We start from the raw sequence: 7,394 nt of genomic DNA on the forward strand, positions 1-7,394 counted from the left end.
TCTCTGAAAGATTTAGCAACAGAATTGTTTACAGTGTTGCAATCAGTCATGTTTAAAGTAGAGCTACTAACTGCATAACTAAATAAGGGAATACTTTGGAAACAAAAGGGTTGCATAACAGGTAAATTTAGCTTGTAGAATCTTTAGTATGCAATGTATGAGAAATTTTATGCACCCTTGGGAGAGTTTGCAGTTTTGTCAGTGGGTGCAAAATGCTAGCTTCGAAAAACTAAAATGAGAAAAATATGGAAATAACTAACTACCAGAAATCTGGCTTAATTCCTTTGTTGTTGTTGTTGTTATTATTGGTTTTGTCGACAGTATGAATTTTATCTTCTGCAAATTTATACACACAGATTACTTGGTACTTATAGTTCAGGCTTATTCTCTTCAGGAAACTGAACTTTGATTTCCAACTGCACTCTGAAATCAAAACTTTCAAGAAAATATCTTCATCCCATCTGGGGAGAAATTGTAAGAATGATGGCAGAGGTGAATTTCTGTGGCTCGGGACTATGTAGTACTTCAAATGTAAATTATTTTTGAGTTTTCCTGAAACCTTATTTTTCTACCAGTACTTGAAGGTGGCAGCATCAGCCCTGAAGACACTGGTCTTCCTTCATAAGAAAATTGCTGGACGGGTTTTTCAGCTGGTCTAGCGGAAGGTGTTGCTGCCCATGGCAGAGGGTTAGAAGTAGATGACCTTTAGGGTCCCTTCTAGCCCAAATAACTCTGTGATTCTGTGATTTTGGTTTCTCCAGTTCTGTCCTTTATCAGTACTCTATCAGTACTTCTATCTGCACAATGTCAGTCACTTAGCCAGATCTTTGAGCTGGATCTGCTTCTACTTTATCCTTAAAGCAAGCACTGTTAGCACTCCCAGGGAAGTTTTAAACCCTGAAGATAAAATTTTACCCCAAAAAAATTTGATAAAGTGTCCAAAGTGAGAGAGAATAGAAAAGGTGTAGATGAACATCCACTGGCTCATGCTGATATGAGACAGCAGGTCTGCTTTTCCATGTATGGTCCCTGTCCAGTAGCTCTAAAGGTTTCCAAATCATATACAGTACCCTCCCCAAGTCCAATAGAACATTTTCTTTCCTTCCCCTCTAAGACTCAAATAGTAGTTCTGTTCTCTTCCTTTATTAGCACTTATTGGAGTTTGTTCTCACTCTTGATTTTGTTTTGATTGGGTTTTTTTCCCCTTCCTCCTTATCCTTTTTTTATCCTGCATTTCCATAAGTTTCTTCACTTGAGCATTCTCAGGGAAGGCACAATCTTCCCCTTTCCAGAGTGCAGCCTAAACCAAAGGGGAACAAGGCAATAAACATCTGTCCTATCCTGCCACATAATCTTTAAAGGACATAGGAGATATTAACCTACGATAACTGCAAACAAACTAAATCCCATCTACTAAGCCAAGTATTTAATAAAATTTAATTTTGTTTATAAATTTCTAAAAAAAAAATACTTCAATCATTATATTAATGATGGGTGTATGTGTTCTAATCTCTAAGAAACTTGTCCCAAATAACTCACAAAGCAGATTTTTATCAGTAAAGTACTGCATTATTCAGTGAAGCAAAATATATTGTTGATCTCTATAGGGTTTAATGCAATTTACCATGAAAACAAAAATTGCCAGGTTTAAGAAAAATCCATACAATATTTGCTTCAGAAAAGTTTCCAAATGCTTCAGAGAATATCCTTTAGTTGAAAATGCAAATATTTCCTATTCTATGTTACAGAAATCTAGTGTCTACATTTACACAATATATTCCTATCTCATTGGTACAAGCAGTGTGCGCATTATGTTATCGTGCCAAGTCATATCATACAATCATATCACTGTGCCAAATCATAACCCCAGAATTGGTACCATGTTATAATAAAATGGCTTAGATAGTTTAGTTTTTAATGATTTAATTTTTTAAAGGAGGTTATGCAGGTAAAAAACAACCCCCTTGACCATTATCTGAATGTGTCTGTCTCTCCATTATTTTGCCCAGCAACTCTGTGACCTAATGGACAATTTCAATCAAATTTGTGAGTGGAATAAACATTTCAAAGGTGGTTGTAGTTTAAATTTCATTTCAGTGGGTGGGTGTGTATGGGAGATAAATTGATACCCTGAGAGAAGGAGAAGTAGCTGTTCTACCTTTCCAGGCAGCTGCTGCCTGGCCCAGCAGCATGTCCCTCTCAGCCAGCCACTCGTATCTGCAGGGTAACCATCAGACACAGGAGGAATCTGGTAGTAGTGGTAGAGGAAAATTAAAAGACACACCTGTAGGAAACTGGTTTTCAATGTTTCAATTGCTCTTAAAGAAATTGCTTTTTTAAAAAAACTCATTAAGAAGACCTCTACTTAGTCTTTTTGCATCACGCTGGGCTTGATCTCAGTGTGTCCTGTTTTCATTGTAATAAAAAAAGCAAAAAATGTTTCTGGATTTTATGATAAAATCATCAAATAATGTGGCTGAAAAGAGGAATGAGAATACAAGTCCTAAGACCTTACCTGTGGCCCTAAAGTCACACTTCCTGTAATCCTTATGAATCATTGTGTGTGTTTGTTTGCATTTACAAAATGACACAGGTACAACTGTAAACATAATATCCCCAGCTAGACAGAAACTGTAGGTATCAACTCTTTTAGTGACAATCTCAGGCTTAGCTCCCACTTACTAATTCTCTTTGCCTGAAGCCTTTTAAACTGCCCTGTGCCCTGCTTTGGTGTCCTTTTCCTACTCCTCTCTCTTCTTGGCCCCTGCCCTCCCATTAGTACACTAACATCATTTGCAGACACTTACCCTCTCTTGCCTTCACCTACTGCACTATTATTTTATATTCCCTTTCTCAGCAACTGTCTCTTCTGTGTCTTGCTGGTGTGAACTCACAATTAAATTGACATAAAACTGCTCACATACAGATTGACAAAAGTAATTTTACCTGTTGTTCTATTACTATTTTGAAACAATACTATAAAGAGAAAAAATGTCCTTTTAACCTATGTAAGTTGTACTACTTTGCTATTATGAAACCAAATTTATGAATCAAATCAGTGGAAAGGTTTCTATTGATTTAATTGAGCTTCTGGACAGTACTTCTCTCACATTTCTTTAGATGCCATATAATTTCTATTTTTAATTGTCATTTTAACAAATTTTATACTACTGGTACTAAAAGTAAAACTTGCTACATCATAATTCCTTGAGAACCTTTTTAGACTTTTTCAAAGAGAAACGATTTTGTATGTTTTAATCCTCAGACATAGTAACTGATCTTAATGACTGCATATTTTTAACAGTTCATTTACCTCGTTTTCAGATTCTGTAAGAATGCTTGATGACTACCATTTAGTTAGATGCTTTTTGCTCTTTAAGAATCTCACCACTGACACCCCAGTACACACCCACATCTCATCTTTGTTACTAAGAAAAAGTTGACCTGAGGAAATGATTTTGATTCATTTATTATGAGTACCTAGAGTATAGAAATACAATTTCTTTGCATTTTTTTTCTTTTATAACTGGTTAACCAATAGGCCCAACAGTTTTGTAAGGTTTCTTCATATTGGTAAAGCATATGTTTATTTATTAGCAGATAATTCATTCTCTTATATATGGATTCCTTGTTCCTCATATTTGCTCCTTGGACTTTTTAATTTTACTTCTTTCTATTGTTTTCAAGGTGATTGGATTTGGGCTTTCCCAATGATACATCTTAGGCTCAAATAACCTAAATACTGAACCTTGACATTTAACTATATTGATCTGTTCCTTGCCTCCCTATTTTCTTTTAGTTGTTTAGGGATATTTGTTCTGAGACTTCTGTGCTATGCTTAAGCACCCTCCACACTGAGACTAAAGATTTTCATTTCAACACTTCTGACTGAGGGTGTTTCTTATTTATTTCCATTTTTGGGAGTTTTTTTTGAATGTAGAAAGGTTTACCTGTCTGTCCTTGCTGAGAATAAAATAATAAAGAACTGGATTTTACCATGAACACTTGCCCCAAAAAGACTCAATACTGTTCTGTTATGTTTGCAATAAATCAGCATTTTTTAAAAAAATTAATTTGGAGATGTGTTCTGTTATTATCTGTTATTTTGGCTGAGGTCAAATATAGCTTCCAATAAACAAACATTTAAGTATTGAAAAGTAGTATTCCAAAGCATAATTTAACTGCTTCATATATAATTAATTGCTAGGGCTGTTATATTGGACTTTGCTTCACTGTTGAACTTCTCCTATACAGAGTATTTCATGTGTTTTTCTTTATTGTCAGATAGTGTAAGCCTTCTGTGTATTTCTGTTATTAAATATTTGCATTTTGTCTATGTATTAGTCTCTCCACAGTCCAGCTTTCACACCAAGCTGTTAATAAGCACTTTTAATTTTGTTTTTATTTTGTTTCACTTTTTCAACAATAAATATACACTATATATTCAATATATAGTGGTATGGCACAGCATATAGGTATTATTGGCATGCATTTGCATTACCTTCATACATTTCATTTTTGACTATGAATGTATATAAAATTATGATGTCAGTCTAAGCTACCAAATATGTAGTGCTACAAATTTGACAGAAAAAGTATTTCAGATATACTGTAAAATCATCGTATAAATAAAATATTCATTATTTGCACAGGTGGATTAAAATCAATAAATGCCATTTTGTTGTTACAAACTGTCTGATGTAACAACCATCAGCCTGACAGAGGCATATATTCATATGCAGGCACATTTTTTATGTGGCTCTTTCCAGTAAGGCACCTAAGTCTCTACTGGGTTTAAGAGCTACAATTTTTAAAGATGCCAAGATGATATGATTTCCAAGAAATCATTAGAAATAGCTAATAATCAGCCATATGTAAAAATGAGTACTAAAATGCTGCTCTGCTGAAGTTAACAGCAAAAACCACAGTGACTTGTAGAGCAAAGCATAGGAGTTTAATTTATCATCATCACCTGGCAGTCAGTCATAGGTGTGAAGATCCATTGCTAGTGCTTCAGATTTTATTTTTCCTCTAAGTATTCCATGCATGTTTTTGGTGTCAATGGGATGTTGTAAGCTGCAAGATGTTTGATAAAAAAGGCAGATTTTACAAGCAAAGACTCCAGTTACTTGTATAAAGGGTTATATAGTTTTTCTCTTAATTCAGAGTCCTGAGTACTTGTTTTACAAACTGCAGAGTGCCCTCAAATGTATTGACTTCATTGTGGAGTCAGAGTATTTATTGTGTAATGCTGAGTCATATATTAAAAAAAAAAAAAAAAAGGTATTCACTAGGGTGGAGAAAAAAAGGGATGGAGACACTAGCCTCCTCAAACAAAAAGGTCAAATTCATCCTGGGTTATGAGTTGTTTGTTTTGTTTTGTTTTTTTTTTTAAACGAAGTAAACCATGAGAAATATTGTCAGAAATATATTACATTGTATATGCCACCTTAAGACAAAACATTTTTTTTTATTCCTGCTGGTGCTCTCCTGTTCTGAAAGGAAACTAGAGTTACCATATGTGTACACATTTAGGCAGAGTGTCTACCCCACAGTTTGTGTGTATATACATATACCATGGGATGCATACACAAAGTATATACCCCAGATGCAGCAGTATCTCTAGCACGCTAGAGGGAGCCATTACATTAATTGCAATGACCCTTCCCCCCCCCCTCCAATTAGCTGAACTGGCATGGAAAAATCGCTGGACATTCTGAGACGTCTTGAAGGTTTGGCAGAAGGCTATAGAATAAGGAGAGGAAAGCAGAGAACTCGAGTCACAGTCAAACGAGGTCTCCTGATAGCTCAGAGGCTTATGCTGCTGTTTGTTAAACTTTAAATATTGTGCTGCTTTTATAGGGAACTTCTCCAAATATGTGACTTAGCCAAATACGCCAATTTTCATCAGCCAATCTGAAGCCCTCATGCAGAAAGCAAAGCCCATTTTGTAAACATATCCTTTATTTCGTCTGTCTGTCGGTCTCACACAGAAAGTTGGCACATCTGAGAGTAGTGTTTTTCCCCTGTCACTAATATACGTATAGTTTATTTATACACTGCATTTTAACACAGCATTACTTCTATAACGGTTAATAGCAGACTTGCTCTGTGTAGCAAACTATCCATTTCACAGCTACAAAGAGATCCTTAGGACGGGAAGATGGGTCTGGAAAGAACACTGATTTGAATTTATAAATTCGCCAGACTTTTTCCAAGTCAAATGATATTTATGGATATAATAACTCAGGGCTGAAGGTTATCTTACTGAGCAAGGCGAAGGAGCAGCTGCCTTAATTGAATCTTTTAAGAGATGCTCCTAAAATAATTCAGGAGCGTCTTATAAGTGCTACAGAGTATATTTTCCCTTTTTAAATTTATTTTTCTCTTTTCTTTTTTCCCCTTTCCCCCTAAACGATTCTTGCTACTTACACGCTGGTCACAAATGGCAGCTTCATGTCGGTACGCACGGGTCGAGACCGGCGCTCCGGCAATCCGAGCACGCACCTTTCCAGCCTCGGTCCTCCCCCCGCGACCACCGCCCCCGGCCGGGAGCCTCCTGCCGCGCCGCTTCGGGCGGGGAGAGGAGCGGGGAATGCTGCTGCGGCCCCCGGCCTCTCACCCGGGGCTGCCCGGGACATGCACTCCCGCACTCGGGACCTGCCCCTCGGGGAGGGGAGACCCTCGCGGGGCGGCTCGGCAGGGCCGGGGCGGAGGTGACGGCGGGGGGTTGTCCTCATCCACACACACCCCTCCCGACATGCATCCTCGGGTCGGCGAGTCCCCGGGGTGCTCGGGGACCGCGCAGCAGAGCCAAGTCCTCACCCTCGCAGCGCTTTGGGTGAGTTCGGGGGTGTCGCGCCCCCCCTCCTTTCCCACCTGTCAACACGGAAGACTTGTTAATACGTCTCAAAAAAATAAATAAATAAGCGGGGGGGGGGGAGAAGATGTAGATACAAATAAATAACTAACGCGGAGCCGGGAGTGGCCGGGGGGGAAGGGGGGGGGGGGGGGGGGCTGGTGGCGCTGCGGGGCGCGGCGGCGAGATCCCGCATCCCTCCCGCCCGGCCGGGCCGCTCGCGCGCTGCGCGTCCCCCTCCGAGCCGATCTAATCAATGACACCCAGCGCCCGCCGCAGCCACGCCCCCCACCCGCCCGCCGCTCGCCATTGGCCGGTGGAGGCCGGGGCCGGGCGCCGCCGCCGTCGCCGATTGGCTGGCGCTGAATCCGTATCAATGTTTAAGCCGCGGCGTGAGGTGAATAGCGGCAGTCGGAGAGTGGAGCTGGGCGAGTGCGGCGCGGCGCGGCGGCCCCGCGAGTGCTGCAGTGAGGGAGGCGAGGCGGAGAGGGGCGGGGGGGGGGGGGGGGGGGGGGGGGGGGGGGGGGGGGGGGGG

The sequence above is a fragment of the Corapipo altera genome, unplaced genomic scaffold (assembly GCF_003945725.1).
Source record: "Corapipo altera isolate COAL_440 unplaced genomic scaffold, ASM394572v1 0, whole genome shotgun sequence".
Classification (NCBI taxonomy): Eukaryota; Metazoa; Chordata; class Aves; order Passeriformes; family Pipridae; genus Corapipo; species Corapipo altera.